Raw genomic sequence first — 19,748 nt, 5'->3', positions numbered from 1 at the left:
ACCTCACCCATTCTCCCCCATCTTTCAGTCACAGAAGAAATGCAGTTTTATTATCCAAGTGCTCTTTTCAAGTGACAGGAACGGGGCAGTGAAAAATGAATTTCATCAATAACATGGACCTATTCATGAGTTTAAGTACCAAAATGACATGTGAATAGGTAAGAAAATGGCTAAATTCTAGCAATATATTTAGTTATTCTACTTCCTCCTCCACCCTAACAAAGTGATGTCACTGTGAATAGAGAGTTTACAGAGATGATGTAATAAAAAATGACTTTTCAGTGTTTGAGAAAATTATAGGCAAATTGGATATTAAGGGAAAACCCATAGATAGGTATTTGAACCCAGGCCCATCGCTAGTCCTTAGGCTCCCAAGCCAAGTTCCTCGGAAGGATAAGACAACTGAGTGCTCTGATATTTAGGTGTCCTTTCAGAGGCAATGTGTGCAGGCTGCAAGATTTTTAAACGTGGTTCTGCTGCATTTGGCTCCAGAGCTCAAGTTACTACTAGTAATAGGCTTTTATTCAAATATCTGTCTGTGAGTAATTGTAGTCAATGGAAATTGCTAGTGAGCAACAGGGAGATGGACTTGGCATTGCATTTTGAAGAATGAAACAACTGCTTAGTGTTTATTCTGCCTATAAATCTGTAGTTCAAATATTTGTTAGTCATCTGGATAACTTTCCCTTAGTAAATATATTTATGAAACCAATTTTTTTTTGTTAATTTTTTTGTCTTCTAAAATTTTTGACCAATTCTTTTAAAGTATTTATTTCACAGTAGACTTTTCCATACAGACATGAATTAAATGTCATTTTCTTTCACCCTGTGAATACATTTTCTTTTTGTATTTTTTATGATAAAATGTATATTCTAATTGTTAAAAACTCTAGCCATACAAAAGCTAATGGAGTAGTTGTTTAAAGGGTGTGGAGTTTTAGTTTTCCAAGATGAAAAGAGTTCTGGAGATTTTTTTTGTACAATGAGAATATGCTTAACACTACTCAACTGTGCACTTAAAAATGGACAAGATGTTAATTTTTTTATGTGTATTTTATCAAAATTAAAAAATTAAAAATTTTTTCAAAGTTAATGGAGTAAAAATAAAAGTCTCTCCTTTATCCATGTTTCAATCCTGCTTTTCTCCCCAAACTTGGTTTTTCTTTCACATGGTTTTTAACAGAGCCAGATTAGCACTGTAATCTTGAATGCAGTTGTAGACTTTGGGAAAAAGGCAGCACCATTTTGATCAAAACAAAGATTCCTCACAAAGAATCCCACTAGTAATAGTGGTTAACAGTTCCATTTTTTATGGTGTAATCTCAGAAGTTTTTGCAAAATGAATACATTTTCATGTTTGCATTACTTTGGCATCTGATTCATTTTTCTTAAATGGAGATATTTTAAGATCGCTTGAAAGACAGAGACATAGATACCATCACCGGCGTTTTTACCCTCTTTGAGAGCTTACCCAGGGACTCAGGGACACTTGTAAAGGAGATAACCTATCTTAACTTGTCATCTAATTAGTGCATATTTTCTTTTATATAGTGGCCTTATCCTCGTATACCTGTTTGTTCCACATTGACAAAATTCTAGCAACTTGGATGCTCATCTGCCTACCTGAGGTAGATCTGCCTGAATAACTGTTGCATGTTCTGTTCCTTGTTTTCTGAGTCATACCTTCCTTAAATGTGTATTTTTGCCAAGATGGTACACAAACAAATTGTTCATTGTTTAATCTGTCAGTGGGGCCAGGTTGAATCTTCTACTAGCCTCAGGTATTATTTAATTCTACTCTCTTTCTCACCCTTTCTTTTCAAATGTTTTTGACCTTAGAGAGAATGTCTTTCACATAATTTTCTAAAAAGAAAAGATCTCTCTGTGTGTAAATTTCCCCTTAAAATAATATATATATTTCCAGGCCTCTTTATTCATTGCTAGAGTGAATAAATATTAATTGGGAGCTGTGGTTCATACCTGCTTCACAGCAGTGTGCTCATTAGATGCTCTGTGTGAGTGAGAAGTGTGATGTGGCTGTTAGGGATATCATTTGAATTTAGATGGCATATTAGACAGCTGCATGGGGAAAGAAGGGGGGAGGAACACACTGCTCTTTTTGGCCAGATCAGACTTGGAGCATGGCGGCTTTCCTGGGCATCACTTTGATTTCAGAGTGGGGAGCTTGGAATTCCAGTGGCTGGGTGAGGAAACCTGAAACTACTGCCTTCGTTAATTTAAACATATATGTCGAACCTCTAATCTGTATCTTCTCTAGGCAATGGGGGTTATAGCACTGAGAAAAAACTGGAAAAGTCCTAGTCTTTATGGAGTTTACATTCTGTTTGGGGTGACAGACCATAAACAATTAGACAAATCAAGAAGGAACTGTTATGTAGTGGTAAATGCTAGGAAGAAAAATAAGTAGAGTAAGGGGACTGAGAATGATAGGGGTATTGGTTTTGAGGGAGTGTTCTGGAAAGACCATCTAGAGAGGTGATATTGAGTAGGCAATGATCCATGGAATATCTGGGGGCAGGGTATGTTCTAGGCAAGGAGAATTGCAAATAGAAGTATCCTATGATGGTGCTGTAGACTGAAAGTCTCCCTCAAATTCTTATTTTGAAACCTAATCACCAATGTGATAGCACTTGGTAATGGGGCCTTTGGGAGGTAATTAGGTTATGAGGTTGAGCTCTTATGAATGAGACTGAGTCTTTATAAAAGAGACCCCAGAGAGCTTCCTTACCCCTTTTACTACTGAGTCACAGTAAGAAGATAGCTGTCTGTGAACCAGGAACTGTCTTCCATCAGACACTGAATCTGTTGGTGCCTTGATCTTGGATTTCCCAGTCTCCAGAACTGTGAGCAATACATTTCTTTGGTTATAAGCCACCCAACCTATGCTATTTTGTTAAGCAACCCAAATAAACTAAGACAGGTAGGAACGCAGGAGGAAGAAAACTTTGAAGCTAAAGTAGAATGAGAAATTAACAATGGTAGGAAGCAGGATTGGAGAGAGAGCCTTATGGGCCCTGAGGTGGGCATTGCTTTTGTTTTAAGTGTAATGGGAGGCCATCGGATGGTTTTGAGCAGAGAATGGTAGATCTATTTCATAATATCACTATAGCTGCTGTGCAGAGAACATATGGTAGGAGGGCCAAACTTGGAGACACCAGAGATGTTCAACTGGTAACAGAAGGTGAGGGGCAGGAAGAGGGACATCGTGTTGCTTCAGATGTTTAAAGGACTTTATGAGTAGAAAAGGTTCTTTTCTTTTACATCTTCTCAAGTAAAATATGCTAAAGTTATTTTTGAAAAAAAAGAGAAATTTTAGTTTGATTCAAGGAAGAATCTACAGTAACTTACCTTATCTCTTATAATAAAAGTAATAACTTATTTTAGAAAGTCTGTAATAAAAGAGTAAAGTATAAAGAAATATACTACTCATGATCCCCCTTCTCAGAAATAACTGTTAACATTTTCTGTTTCCAGATTTTTTCTGTGCATGCCAATATAAATTAAAAAAATATTTTTGTTATGCAGCTATTGTTATACTGTTGTATAACAACTTTTTCACTTATCAATATACTATGAATATTTCCTCATTTCATCAGGTATTATTAAAAGCATCATTTAAAAATGACTTCATTATACTCATATACACAAACCATTATTATTACAACAATTTTGTATAGTTGAGCAATTAGGTGTTTTTCAGTTTTCTTTCCTTTTTATAATTATAAATAACACTGCAAAGAACATCCTGGCTTATGCATCATGGTATATGTTTCTGCTAATTTCCTGGTAGATTTTTAGAATTACTTGGTAATCCTAGATGTATGCACATGTTAAAATTTCATGAGTTATATTGCTAAAGTTTGTACCAACTCACACTTCTGCCTGTTACTTTGTTCCATTCCTTCCCAGTTTTTAGTTTGAGAAGACTAAAAATGGAACGAGCTCCATCAAGAGGAAGAGAGTTCCATGTCACTGGAGGCATTTTAGTAGGTGCTGTGAAGTCACTTGGATGTGATATTATCCAGGGGGATCTAGCTGAGAATTCGAAGAGACAGTGAAGTTTTAAAATTTCTTTCCAGTTTAAGAATGGGATAGGAGGGAAAGATTGAGGGAGGAAATGCTGGATAATTCTATTGCCTGTCCTTTGTTCTATATGGAGGTGAATCAGTTGGTTTTGGTGATAGTTCACGTAAAGCAATAAAAAAGAAAAAGTAAAAACAACAGTGAGGTACTTCTAAGCAATTTTCTACAACTTGTTGGAGATTGGAATTAGCAAAATCTAAATAGGATAACAGGTTGGAGAGGTGCTTTAATTAATAAACATTCAATTTAAAATAAATTTTATATTGATGAAGACAAGTGAACTACTAGTTTTTAGAACTTCCGATTTGCAAAACACAGAAGCATATTACCCAATTATTAAGATCTTCATTTGTTTAGCACTTTATTAATTTAATTATGCATTAATTAAAAATATTATCAAACGCTCATTAATTCTAGGGAGTCTGTTTGGCTCTGAGAATACAACATCAAATACAACATGATTTCTGCCCTCTATGGACTTACAGCCTACAGAGGGGGAGTAGGCAAGCAATTCAATAATTTAAGCATGATGAACACTAGGATTGATATTCTGTAATGTACACAGTATGCAATGACAAACAGTGGAGAGGTACCTCTTTACAAAGGTACATGGGTATAAATCATGCCTCGTTAAAGAAAAAAAAAAATCACCGGGATAGGGACTGAGATATCTAGGTTTATGTTCTGTCTTGGATACTATATGGCTAGATGAGGTTGGGTAAATCATTTAACCACATCTAAAATAAGTGGGAAAAATAATATTTACCTAATATGGTTTCTGTAATAATTGAATAGAACAGCATGTGACAGCAACTAGCAGTGAAAGACATGCACAAAAGCTGAGTAAATGTTAGTTGAATTATTGAGACATATGAATAGTTTGATAGAATATATTTTTCCAAGAAGTAATTTTATGAGCAGCCCACTAGAAAAGCACAGACTGAGACAGTATTTATTGAAACTGGAAATAGACCCTTTGCTACAATTAATTTTCCCCAAGTAATATATCCTACATAAATCTGAGCTCAAAAACGTGTGTTGTATAGGAATTTTCATGAAGTTAGGATACAAACTAAGGAAGTCAATTGAACAAAACTCAGGAAGTCAAATGAAAGTCTTCTATTCATAGCACACAGAGGCAGGAGGAATTTCTCTTTGCTAATTAGCTCATGTCCTGAGCAGCAACATAGAGATGATTGCTTTGTGCCCAATGATTAGGAAGGTTAAGTTAAATTTACAGACAAATAGAGGCAAGCATTCAATGTGCCCAAATACCTCCTTCAAGAAGGATGAAAGTACTCTTGAGTAGTAAACACTTCATAGCAGTTATTGTAGAGTATGTCAGTGGAGGAGACAGAACTCGGGACATTAGCCTCTCTGGAGATTCTCTTTTGTCTTATTGCAGACTGACTTCTTTCACATGACACCAAGTCTGATGAGTAGAGGAAGTTGGTGCTTTCTCCCAGGTTGTGCAATGTGCACTGGGGACACCGTGGTGAACAAGACTATGTTCTGGGTTTTGTGGAACATAGAGTCTAGCAAGAAATATACCTATTTAAAAATGGACAGAGATGACTCTTATGGAAGGGGAAGCCTAGCAAACTATGACAGGTTCTAGGGCAATGACCGCAAGCCTGGGGCACCTGGACCTGAGTGCTTTCAAAATATGGTATGAACTCTGAGAAGGATTCTTATCGTACATTTGTGGTCAAAGTGTTCATTTTAATTTTCATATGGAGCAGTGATGCAGCAATTAGTAGTATCCCAGAAGCCTTCAATGCTGCTCTCTATATAGATGACCTGAGGTATTGATTTTGACCTAATGTCAGTTCAGTCTTAGATCCCCCAAATAAATACAATCAAGTGACAAAAGGGGAAAGTATTCAGCTTCACTGGTAATCACATAGATGCAAATTTGAACAACTTTTTAAAAATGATCAAATTAAAGATTTCTGTGATAATATTCAGTGCTGATAACAGTCAAAAAATACTCTCATGGCTGGTAGGAGTAGAAATTGATATAATCTTTTTGAAAAGTAATTTGGCAATATATATTAAGAGCTTTAATAACTTCATACTCTTTAATCCATTTATTCTAATTCTAACACTTGATCCTAGAAAAGTATCCAAATTATAGGGGAAAATATCATTGTATACAAGCACGTTCATTGCAAAATTACTTAGAACACTGAAATCTTGGAAATAGCCTAAATGTCTAATGAAAGAATGATTGATTAAAATATGTACATCTTATAAAATCTCCATGGGATATGGAGCCAATAAAACTGATAGTTTTAATGATGCTTTGTTATAATGTTAATATAAAAGCTTAATTTTGGTTTCCAATGAAAGAAGCAACTACTAAAACATTAATAAAATGCTATAATTTATTTAATAATTCAGCACATTGTGCCATGCGCCATCTAGTTCTGTGGGTTTTAGTTTTTAAATATGAACTGTTAATTGATATGATCACAACTATGTCAAACAAAATAATAAACCAAAACTTGGCAAAATAAAATAAAAGCCTGGAAAGAAATGTACCAATTTATTAACAATGTTTGATTCTCAGTGGTGGGATGTGTGATCTTTTTCTTCCCTTTATTATTTCTCATTTTCAAAATATGCTAGAATTAGTGATATTAGTTTTAGGAAGGATATATATGAACATTAAGCCTGAGAGGTCATTTTTTTCTCTTTTTAAAAAAGCAATCCTGTTTTCTATTCTGTTGTTCTGGGTAAAAAGAAAGCCTGAAGCATTGACTTAATAAATAGTCCTCTCATGGTTTAAAAAAAGTCAGAGACCCAGAATTTTAGAGTTGAGAGGTCACTCATTTCAAGTCAATACCACTTTTCCTAAAACAAGAAGACAATTCCTTATTGGTGCTTACGATATGTAAAAGGCCTTTTATATCAATTGCTCACCTGCTTTCTACTGGCAGATTCCTACTCATTTGTCTTAGAGAAGAGTTTAGCATCGCCTCTTTTACATAGTTTTTCTCAGCTTTCATCAGTTTTCTCCCTCTCCTGCTCCAGGAGATTTGGGCTAGGGTCCCTTCTCTCTGTTTCAGAGAAAATTATTTATTATGAGCTTTCTGAGGGCAGGGACATATCCTCAGCTGCTGAAACATGGTGAACACATAGATTGTTGGATGAATAAGTGGATGAATAATTATTGAAGGCACTATTTTAGATGCTCTGGAAAGACAGAAAGTAGTATAAGAAATTGTATTTTCCCTTAAAGATTTTGTGGATAATTGTAATGTAAAAATCTAATTAACAGTGTATACTTAAAAATGAAAAAAGACATTTGAAAAAAGCAATAGATGTCAGATGGTTCAAAGCACTTGTTAAATATAGGGTAGAATGTGATTAATGCCTTCGGGCTTGCTTCTTTCATTGGAAATCAAAAGATAGCAAGAAAATAAGATATCAGATGGCTCAGATATACTTTTTCATATGAATAAAAATAATGTTTTTATTTTATAATTTTTTTTAAATCAGTAAAACAATAAACTACTTAATAATTGTATTCCACACACATAAATGTAAGAATTTATCCAGAAACCTTTTTACTATTTTGTCGTGACTGATCTCTCAGTTGAATTATAGTTGAACGAGGGTCGGAAAATGTGATGTCTTCCTTGAAATATACATCTCTTTTTGGTGGGATTGTGTGGCTGTTAGTCTTTATTTGTCATTGAGCTATCTACTGCATGAATTAATAAGGTCAGCTCTTCAGATGACTTATGACTGGTAGAAAAGAACTCTACTCAGATTAGTAAGCATGAATTTCCTTTTTCAAATCTGGGAATTGCACTGTTAGATGGGCAGAAATGGGCTTTCTCTCTTCTCTGTGAGGGGGTTTATACATTACTGCACTTTTTTTTTCATTGAGTGGATGACTTGGCAGATTTTCTAGATTATGTCAATTTAACTTTCTCCCTCGCCACACAGGCAGAGATGCTAAGGATATGCTTTCCAAACATTATATTGCTCCTCAGTGTAAATGATGTCAAAATTTTAAATTATGTTTAACTTTTTTTACTTCTGGAAAAATATATTCCACTTACACATGTTCTTTAGTCTATAAACAGAGACCATAGCCTCTTGGGGCCCTAAACAAATAGCAGTGGAGTTCAGCTATGTGGAATCTGTAACACTTGGCTTGTTACTAGGATGGTTAGGGTTGACTATATCTGCCTATAAATATCCTTGAGTAATATAGATGCAGTCATTTTTCATTATGCAAAAAGAATATTTATAACACTATCAGAAATTTAGATGCTAACTCTAAACTAAGAGGAATATAAACATCATTTCAATGCTGTCTAGGAAAAGGTGTCGTATGGTTCAAGCAATTAAGGAGAGATATCAACAAAGAGAAATTGTTTCTAGTAGAAAATTGTAAATAATGAATTTTATTCAAACAAGCAAGACCCTGAATTACTACAAAGTAATCATCAATTATATATACAATTTAATATTTTATCATAGCAGTTACATTAGGATGGCAGTAAGCTGGACTCCAGGGAATTAATTCACATGGCCTGCTGAGCTAGGGGGTACCTTGTTTACCATCTCAGTTGATTTTGAGGGTGATGCTGAAATTCTGTACCTTGTCAAACTTTAGGGAAATGAAGAGCTATTGTAACATGTAGGAGTCCCGAGAGTTCAGGAGAACACCATGGTATAAAGGGAATAATTTTTAGTGGAAATCGGAGACCATTTAGAGTGCTGGGGACTTTTATAAACTAGACTTCCCAGTGTGGGAAGACCTGGTGGATAAGAGACTGGACAGTGGGCTACCTGAATTCAAGATGAAGAAGATTCAGTGGTGACCTTGATAGGTATTTTCTCCAATCTTGGAGAAGTTGCCATGTGGTAGAAGGAGTAACTCATAAAGACAGTTTTTTTTTTTTTTTTTCCAAAAGACACAACTCAGATTACTGGATGGTAAATTTAGGTGGGCAGATTTTGATTTAATAATTATGTAACCTATAAGACACAGCATGATGTAATAAAGAGTCAGACCTATTTTCAAATCCTGGTTTCATATCTTACTAGCCATTGATTTGGGGCATATTGCTTACGCTCTCTGAGATTTAATTTTCTCAACTGCAAACTAACAACACTAATATCAGTTTCATAAAGTTGTGATCAGCATTAAGTGTGGGAACACATAAAAAGGCCTTGTGTAGTTATCGTAAATACTCATATTTGTGTGGATACTGTCGTTCTCATTCAGCCTCATTGAAAAATAGGACCATGATAGCATTAGTGAAACATTTTCCTACTTCAGTTCTCTCCTGCTCCTGAGGATGTCCTGTCTCAAATTCTTCTCAGCTCTAAGAATCTTCTAGACAGAATCTCATGTGTGAAAAAGCTACTCTGTGGGTTTAACCATTTATTGTCCACCATATATCTCTTCTCTAATTCTGATTCACTATGACAATATCTACTGTTAAAGCCACTGGTTGGTCAGAAATCTAGAGAAGCCTGAAGATCACATGTCCTTCTCTTCCATGCCAGCTGTAGTCTGGTCCTATTTTCTCTCAAGAAAAATATCCCAGCCCTGATATGCTGCTTGTAGTCAACTTGTATCTTACCTTTCATGGAAGCTGGATTCAGTCAGCATTACCCTGTGATTCTAATGTCTTATAGAGATTTGGTTTAATTTTTTTCTTTTCTTTAGTACACTTACTGCTTCAAAAGACTCAATATAAATGGAGATCAGTAGAAACTCAGTAGCTTTAAACCCAGAAAGCCATCGCTTTGCTCATCTATTGGATCTATTGAGCTAGGGAGGTCAGAGGGAAATGTGGAAGACTGAGAATATGGTTATTTAAAATGGCCTCATCGTCTGACACCAGCTTTTTCCTGTGGGTCAAATTTATGTTTTTTGAATCATTCTTCCATTGGTTGGCCCACCCCCCACTGCCTCCACTGGCTCGACAGAGCATCTGAATCCTAGGGTTGCTATAGCTCAGGTTCTCAAGTTTAGATTCCTGCTATCTAAAGAAAATGTTTTAATAATTAGAAGTAGTCTCTCAAGTGGAGTGAGGTAGCTCAAGAAAGAATAACTTTCTTCAGATGGAAATATGCCAACAGAGGCTCAACGCCGGTGTGAGGGATGTGAGGGATGCATTTCTATATGAAGGAAGGGCAGAGTGTGGGCTAAGTATCCAATAACATCCTTCTCATCTATAATGTTTTATGATCTCTGGGCAATTCTGCCATTATATTAGTATCCCTAACAGAAAGAGTAGGATACATAGGAGCAGCAAGAATAAGAATGGAGAACAAATACACAGAAGTGCATACACAGGCCCGTGCAACCCTTATACAATGCTCTTTTGTCAAGAATTGATTGGATTATGTCTTTAGTTTTCTCATGAGGATTATTTAACACTGTTAATAGATATTCAGCAGTCTTTAGTACACCCAGAATTTATAGTAGATACAAAATATATGTAAATAAGTTAACCCGGAAGATTGCTACTCTCCACTCATTTACTGCCTTAGAAGGTACCTTTTTAAAAGAGTTCATTTGCCTTGCCTTTCTACATGGAGGGCAGGGCTCATGGCTTACCTTTTCTTGGGGCTCTCAGGGATTCCAGCTCTTCGCCCAGCCACAGAAGATGCTCAGTGAATGATTGAAGTCCACTGTTTCATCTGGAACAGTTTGTGAAACTCACTGTGCCAGACCTAAAATGGTTCTGCTATGATCTCTGAGACTTGGAAAAGCCATTTTTAATGTTTAAAAGAAAGGATTTTGAGTTGTACAGGATTTTGATTTTTAAAAAATCTGTACTATGCAGCTCAGAAGTAAAATGGTTTAGATAAAAATAAATTGAACAAGAAGAAAGAAGATCCTGTATTCTAGTTTCAGTCTTACTAAAATCTAACCATATGGTTTTGGACCAGTTAATTAACTTCTTTTGAATCTCTGTTTCTTCATCTGTGAATATCATTCAAATTGAGCTATAGTGGTATTATTTTCTTACTGAAGGACAGAGATGTTTATGTACTACATTCAAAAGGTCAAACAGATGGGATTATTTTAGATTGAAAGTGCATGTGTAGGAGTCATGCCTTTTGTGAGCCACATAAATTCCCATGGGGTCTGGTAACTTGCTGTGTACCCAGCAGGACCCCAGAAAGTTTTGTGATGGTGACAAATATGACACCATGAAATAAGGCTGCATTTAACACAACAAGAAACCTGGGAAAGAAAACAAAACAAAAACCCAGATTTCATTTCTGGGTACTTTGTGTGATTTCGGGTAAATTGCTTTACAACTTTTAGCTCTTTATTTATTTATTTAGCTCTTGATTTATTAAGAAGAACCAAATGCAAACAAGGGAGGGAAGGCATTTAATTGGAACAGTAGAAATGATTACTGAGCCCATGAGGTGGGCAGTACTGTACTCTAAAATATATGACCTCCTGAAATTCCTGGCTTCTTATATCTATTTCCCTCAAAAGGGTAGACTTTTATAAAAGTTAGTGCTGGGCAATGCTAACCCAGGTATTTATGGGAATTGTTTAGGATACATATTGTGTTTGAATTAGAAAATAACTTAGAGTTAATTTAGGCTAACCTCTCAATTTTGTAGATGGGAAAAGTAAGTCTCACAGGAGTTATGTGAATTCTTCAAAATTATATAATTTATGACAGAGCTAGAACCATATTTTCAAGGCAGTGAGCCTTTGGTAAATTTGGATTTCTCTCTTCTGACCTATTTTGCTTATTTTTTTGAGTTTAAGTGACAGTAATCTTATTTTCTTAATGTCCTAGTTTTAGAAGGCTTAGTCAATATCCTCTCATGTATTGTCTGTAGAAAAAAAAATGAATCTAAAAAGGAATTAATTTCACAAGCATACTGCCAGCCAGGCAGTGACATGCTGTTGGGCACTGGTCATACCAACTGGGTGTGAGGTACTTGCTGCTCTTGAATAAATTTCTTTCATTCTTTCACATTGTTGATACTCAACAAGTTGCTTAGTTAGGAAAAGACACGTATTGTAAAGGTATATACATATATAAAAAAGAGGAGTTCAACTTATGACTCATTCCTACAGCGGCCATGATGTAGCAGAGTCCAAAGAACAGTTTTCTCTGTTAGACATTAACTACTGTCACTTTCCTCTCTCATGAAATAAACAGATTCTGTCTTGGAAATAGACATTTTCTTTGCTAATGAGCTTTTTACTCCTTGAGAGTCTTCTGTTTAAAATTGAGATAAAGGATGGAAGGAGAGGCTTCCTAAGGAGGAGGAAATGAAAATGACATAAGACCCTACTTCCTTCTCCGTCTGTGCATGGATGTGGGAAAAAGGGTTTAGGGAAAAGGCATCACTTGTAAATAGCTCAGTCCAGGAAACTGGGTGTCAAAGTCAGTGCCCATGTTGGAAGGGCTGCCTGTGCTGCCTGTAATGTCTTGAATGCTCTTATCGTCTTTCAAATACTTGCTTGGTTGTTAGACAAGTCAAAGCAGAGCTGATGATGTTTCAACTGAGAAGAACTTAGGGTCGCTTGGATAAAGTATGGCAAAGAGAACTATCTCTTAATAATATTTAAAAATAGTATTTCATTTAGATCTGGTCTAGGAAATATCGATGCCTTCTTGACAATTTTTCCTTTTTCTTTTTTTTCTTTTCAGAAAGCAAAGTGACCTGAACAAGATTAAATGAGCAAAGCAATGGCCTTCTGGGTTTAAAGCTACTGAGTTCTTACTGATATCTGTTTATACTGAACAGATTCTGTCCAAGAGAAAAAAGTCCCATATAACATAGGATGATGCAGGAAGGATGAATAAAAATTGTCCCAGGGGAGCAAATAATTTCTCTAGCCCTGCAAATTATTTGCTTCTGTTCTATAGTTTGACTCTTCTCAAATCTGATTTCCAAAACAGATTAGTCCACCCCTGAAGAAAAATACCAACTTTCCAATTGGTAATTACAGAAAGTACCCTAGTCCTAGTGAATCTAATGAGGGTCTAGGTTATGGAAACAGAGATACCCTCTTCCCACTGTAATGTTTGGGTTGATAGGCTCTGTTTAGGAGATTAATGTTCAATGTTATCATTCATGAACAGAGAATGAAAAACAGGAGGAAGGAAAGGAAATCAGTGAAAGATGTGCTAATGAGATTTTGGTAATATTTTCAAACTCTAAATTCTTCTACCAATCAGACCGTGTCATTTAAACTTAAGACTGTAATAACACTGGCTTACAGAAATATTTTCGCTTGTGTGATTTCACCCATCCTTGATGCCAGAGTTCAAAAGGGTGTGTAAATAATATGGGAGGATGGACACGATATCACTGACCAACAGCAACAACAATACAAGTAGCTCAAAATTGTGAACAAGTCTAAGTAGAATGAGCTGAGGCTTGTGAAAAATACTAATTAATACAGAAATGACTTTAAAAGTAATGTTTAAAAAGGAAGACTAATGGAGACCCAATCATGGTATAGACAGTGTAACCTTGACAAATATTACAGAGAAGGCAGAAATGCTGATTTGTTCTATTTACATCTTCTCCATCCAGGATCTTCACTTTGGAGTGAACAAACATCACCCTTATGATGGAACTGAATCCTTTAATTGATAAAGTGATGGTAAGGAAACACCTGTCTTCTTTAAGTCATGTTAACTCAAATAAGTGCATTTTCAGAACATAGAATTTTTGTTTATTTGCTCACAAAATGTGTCTAACATGGAAAAATATGGAAAATGGGAAATGCCTCCCCCTATCCTGGCAAAAAATAGATGTAGGCTAATACTGTCCAAGTTTTTACTTTTTTAAGTAGAGTCCAAGAAATAAAAAGAAGCTGGTGACATCAATATAATTTTCTAAAAACTTTTTATAAAATTATACTAAACTTATCAGCTTGTTTTCATGAATTGTAGGTATTGAAACTAGAAAGTAGTGATGATTAGAAATCAACATTAGCCAATTAAAACAGTTTGTGCCAAAATAAACTCATTGCATTTTTATAATCTTTAGTCTTCAGCTTGGAATTGAATGGACTATTAAATTATATATGTGGAAATATGTAGAAATAAGGTCAGAGAAAAGCACACATATGCATTCATAACTGGCTGAAGAGGTGTATGTAAGAAGTCTTGCAAAATAATTTATGCACGGCGGGGAAGGTTTCTGTTGGTGTGCAGTGAGAGTCTGTACTCAACTACCACAGCTAGATGATGTTATTAGCAATTCCACATCAGTTACCAAAGTGGGCAATATGTAGAGGCAACGCTGTGTGACCAAAAGTGGGCAAGGCTTGGGACTTAGCGCTGAGTTGGAATTCCAGCTCCACTTCTTATGAGCTGATTGACGCTTGACCTCCAGTTTCCTCCTTTGTAGAACAGTTACCACCTCGAAGGGCTGTGCAGATCACTTGAGTTAATTTTCTATTTAGAAAAAAAAGCGCAGCTTGCTGCCTGCATTCATTTAACATCACATGCAAACTTGTCTCTAATCCTAATATTAACAGAAATGTGTACATAAATCGGATTCATCAGATGAATCTTCAGCTAACTGTTCGAGAACGATGTTAACATCACGCATAGGAATGCTATGTTTTCTAGGATTTGACATTTTCAGAGATCGAACTACTAAAAACAATGCTATAAATATCATTTGTTTTCAAAGACTATCGATATACTAGGGTGATGTGAAAATAATAATAAAAGTGAGACATTTTGTGGCAGCTTTTGGGGGTGATGTTAGGACTGTAATCTGTGAGTTACCTGGGGGTAAATGCTGCAGCTGGGAATTTCTTGGGGCAAACGGGAAAAGGATCGATGTACATAAAATGCTTTGTACCTTGCACAAGGCGAAGTCTCTTTTTCTTTTCTTTTACCTCCCCTCTCGCTTGGAATATAGGTTTTTAGAATGAATTTAACTTAGTTTGGATCACATATAATTAAAGTCTTAAACAATAATTTATCTCAGTGCATATATATCTATATCACTTCTATGCACGGTCAAAGAAGACCATATTGTTTGGGGATGCTGAATTCAAACATTGCTACTAGTAGTTTCTGGCTTATTCTTTCAATGTATCTACCTAATGGAAATACACACGTATTATGTCTTATTTCCCCTTCTTTCTACACAGAAGTCAACATAACTTTTTTTTACGAACGATACCAGATGCACTCTTAAGCACTCTGCTTTTTTCATCTAATAGTATATCTTGGAGACTGAAACATTAATACAGTGAGAGCTTTCTCATTCTCTGTAATGATCGTAGCCTCTTGGTCCAGGTTTTTCAGAATCAGTAGGACTTGGCCTGGCAGATGGTAGAGGGAGTGGCTTTCCAATATGAGGAAATTGGATATGTCAGAGTCCACTTGCTCACTTATTCAATTTTTCAACAAATGTTTATTAGTACTTAATACATGCCAGGGCATAGGCTTGATATTTTTGTTTATTATGTCATTTAATCCTCACAACAACTTTATGAGGTAAATATTACTGTTCTCATTTTACAGATGGGGAGATTGAGGTTAGAAGACTAAATATGCCTTTCAAGCTCAAAAAATTACTCAGTAGAGAAAGTCAGATTTTGAGCAGCATGTTTAATTTCAGAGTCTTGCTCATAATCACACACTTGGCTTCCAGATAAAGGGTGGGAATATACCAGCGAGTGTTCTAGATGTGGGCGTGACAATGTAAATGTCCAGGGAAAAAGGAGCATGAAGTATAGAAGTTTCACTTCTATACTTCATGCTCCTTTTGTTGAAGGAACTTTGAGCTATACTGGTAGTCATATTGCAGAGATGGGATAGTAGTGACACAGAGCAAAACTTCTTCAAATAAGTCTTCTCCCCTCCAAAAATTATCTTTTAATCTTCAACTCTAGACTCTTTTATACTTTGATGTGGTCAAGGCATTTAAGAATCATCTAAAGTTGATCTTAACTGCTTACTTTGAAACATTTTTGCTTCTTGTCCTATCTCTCCACTTTGGAATGTGCCTGTGCCAAAATTTTCATTTTAATAGCAGATAAACCATAGATATAACCAAAATGATATCTTTTTCCTGTACTTCAATCAGAGTGCTCTTTCTAGAGTAAGATAAGACCTCATGACTCTCCCACTTAGAACACCTCAATAAGAACCCCATGCAATGATTGCAATGTAATGAGGCAGAAAGACAGCATACAAGTAAGTACACAGAAAAATAAATTGTTACAAAATCTGATGCATACAATGTTGAAGCAGAGAGTAAATGGAGAAGACATAAGTGGGAGGAGCCAGGCTCTCTAGCCTCCCAGCCTTAGAGCAGCAGCATATAACCAGAAGGTTAAAAGCATACACTCTGACCCCAGTGTTCTAGGGTTCAAATCCTAGCTCTGCCACCTACTAGCTATTTTACTTTGTGAAATTATTAATCCTTTTTGTGTCTTGGTTTTCTCATCTGAAAAATAAAGGATGATTATGGTTCCCTCATATAGTTGTTTGAATATTAAAGGAGTTACTGTTTTGAAAGTGCTTGGGAAAATGTCTGATATATAATAACTGCTATGTAAAGTTTGTTAACTAAATATAAATATAAAGTTTGTTAAATATAACTAAATATAAAATGTCTTTCTCTATAAGTCTTGGGCCTTTGTCCTGTCTTACTTGGAATTACCCTTCATTATTCAGCTTAGCATCATCTCTTCTGAGAAGCTTCAAATGGTCCTCAGCATTCATTCAGGTGTCTATTTTATGAGCTATCGATGTATTGTATGTGTATCAGTATCACCACAGTTATTCCACTGCATTGTAATTGACCTCTTTCCATAGACTAGAAACACTACTGAAAGCAGGGACCCTGTGTTATTCACAGTTGTATAACCAGAGTATCTGATATCTATTAACTATGTGATGAATAGATAAAGGAATGAATGATAGAAATCCTAATAGATCAGCATAAATTTACGTTCTTAGGGTTTGATATTTTTCTTTCTTTCAAGATAAAAAGAATCTTTCTAGTTGGTTAGATATTTCATGTAGTCTACGTGAAATCACAGTCTCCCCAACCATTTATAAGAGAAGGAAGTTTGGCGATTCATCTAAAATTTAGATTTACACAAAGCTGAGTTTGATTGATTATTCCATCTAAGTATTTACTGCACTCATCTAATATGTTGAAAATAGGAATCAATTCAACAACTATTTACTGAGTCCCTCTCTGGGCAAGATCAATTTGAAAGATATAAACATAAATGAAATATGGGCCCCGCCATCTAGAAGCTTACAGTCTAGCAGGGAAGACAGACACATAGAGATCTGTAAAATAAGGTAGAATATAACAAAAGTAAAAGACTGAGAGTTCTAAAGAAGGGTGGTTTTGTTTATTATCATTTCTTTTAAAAATTTATTTTTTGAAAGTGAAGTCTAATATCTAATTACTTTGTCTTTTTTTGATTCATTAACTTTTCTTATTTTTTGAATTTACTATACTAACTCTGCCAGAACAATTTCTTGATAATATAATTCACACAGAAATCTAAAGGCTATTTTACAACAGCCCTTCTTTGTTTTTTTTCCTTTGAAATTCTGCTTTTTTTTTTTTTAAATGTTTTGAATGAACCTAGCTTAATTTGTATAGCATTTGAATAGCAATATTCCATGTATAGGATATCAATGTAACTCTCTTCTTTCTATTTTCTCTTTTTAATTTCTAATTTTTTACAAAATCAGGAGGTGGCAAAACTTGATAGCAAAGCCATTTACTAGAACAGGCAAAAGAAAACCCCAGCATCCTGATGTCCAGTACGATTCTTTTTTTCCATTATACCATGCTGCTTCTAGAATAATTTTAGACTATAGGAAATGCAGTCCTGGGGAAGATATTTATAACAAGTCTCTGGCTCATTTAGCATGCCGTTGTTTGGAATATCCAGCTGCACACTTTGTTCTTGTCAGTAATAAATTATTTCCTGACAATTTGGTTGACAAACGGGATCCCAGCCCCAGTGATTTGTACACATCTTTTAAAAAATGATCAGGTTAACTGTTCTAAATGGCCTTTTTGTCCTTCACTCATCTTCTAGCATGAAGAGAAAGAAGATTCAAGATCTTCAATAAGAGCGTAAATCACACACAGGCAGAACTCTGTTTATATAACATTTAGGGTGAAGGTATCCTTTTTATGAGCTTTTGTAATCCAATGGAGAGTCTCTGGAAGCCACAAAATCTCTCCTCTGCCCTGAAACTAGCTAAGTTTGCTTTTCTAACTTCCCTGTGGGCTAAGATACAAAGTATGTGGACATTTCAAATGTTTGAAAAGCAAAACAGAATCAGGAGGTGGGGGTGGGGAGGGGAATGTCACGGTGGCCAATAAGGATTCTTTTACAACTCATATTTTTCTATTGAAAACTGAGATTTCTGGTCACATCAGGGCAGAGTAATTGATAGCAGCTGCAGATGGGAAGGTTTGAGCACACATCTCCCCAGGCAATATTTTCTTTGGTATTCTCTATGGTATGTCATAAAGTATAGCAGTTCAGTATTGAGCCATAATTTGTTTCATTAGCTAAGTGGACTAAAACTATTTGTTTATTCATTTTTCTTCATAAAACCGGCCTTGTTCTATGTTCTTCCTTAGCCCACCTCTGGTGGCCATGACATTTGCTTGTCATCAGTGTTGGCGAGGTTGGGAATACTCTCCTATAGTCTTCAGTGAGGAGCAGAACGTGCATGCACACAGAATGGAGACAGACTGGCACCATCTTGGCAGAAAACTGGCCTTTTGAAGTCCAGAATCCTTGGCCCGATTAGTGAGGAGAAATCAGAGTGGAAGGAATGGTTTCTTTTTCAGTTCTCATAGTTAATAATATAGGGAAGAGCAAATTGATCTTAGAGGTCTTTGAAGGTCTTAGTATAGGCAATAAACAAGTTGGAATTTAAGAGATAATAATAACTCAAGATGGTGAAAAATAGTCCAATATTTTTCCAAACTGATGAGTTAAAAGGAAAAATAGGTGAGATTTTTCCAGTGTGGATCCTCTTAAAAGGGCAGGTCTCTGATTATTAAAATGTTTAAGAACTTTGCATCCCTTTCCTTTGGTGAAGAGTTCTTATTTTAAATGCTCCTATTGTAATAAATAGAATGGAAAGGGTATGAGAAAGCTATTAAAATAATTACAAAAGTCCAAGTCATAAATTATATGCTGATTCAGCCTGTCAGCAGGTAAGTCAATTGCTTCAATGTTAAGACTAATTGGCTAGACTAGAGAATTGGCTATAAATGACTTCAGACATCTGGATCAGATGTAAGTCATCAGCTTGGCTAGTAGGATCCAATCTGCCCTGAGTATTCCCCTTGTTTGAACAATAGACATTAGATATTATTGCGTTACTGGAATTTTATGATATCGCTTTGCCACTATACCGCAAAGCATGATGGTATAAAACACATGCAATATTAACAGTGCGGGATAATGGTGACCAGGGGTCTGAGTGTCTCATCTGAAAGAACATGGCCAAATCAAACAGGTAGTGAATGTTTACCATGGACTGGGTTCATCAGCTAGCTAAATTATTTTCTGGTTGCTCTCCTCAAGGAAACTCACATTTAACCAGTTTTGCATGCTTTCTAAAATGCCTAATCTAAAAACTACCATCCTGTAC

Source organism: Pteropus alecto, unplaced genomic scaffold (genome assembly GCF_000325575.1).
Source record: "Pteropus alecto unplaced genomic scaffold, ASM32557v1 scaffold185, whole genome shotgun sequence".
Lineage (NCBI taxonomy): Eukaryota > Metazoa > Chordata > Mammalia > Chiroptera > Pteropodidae > Pteropus > Pteropus alecto.
This window is presented reverse-complemented; position numbering follows the sequence as displayed.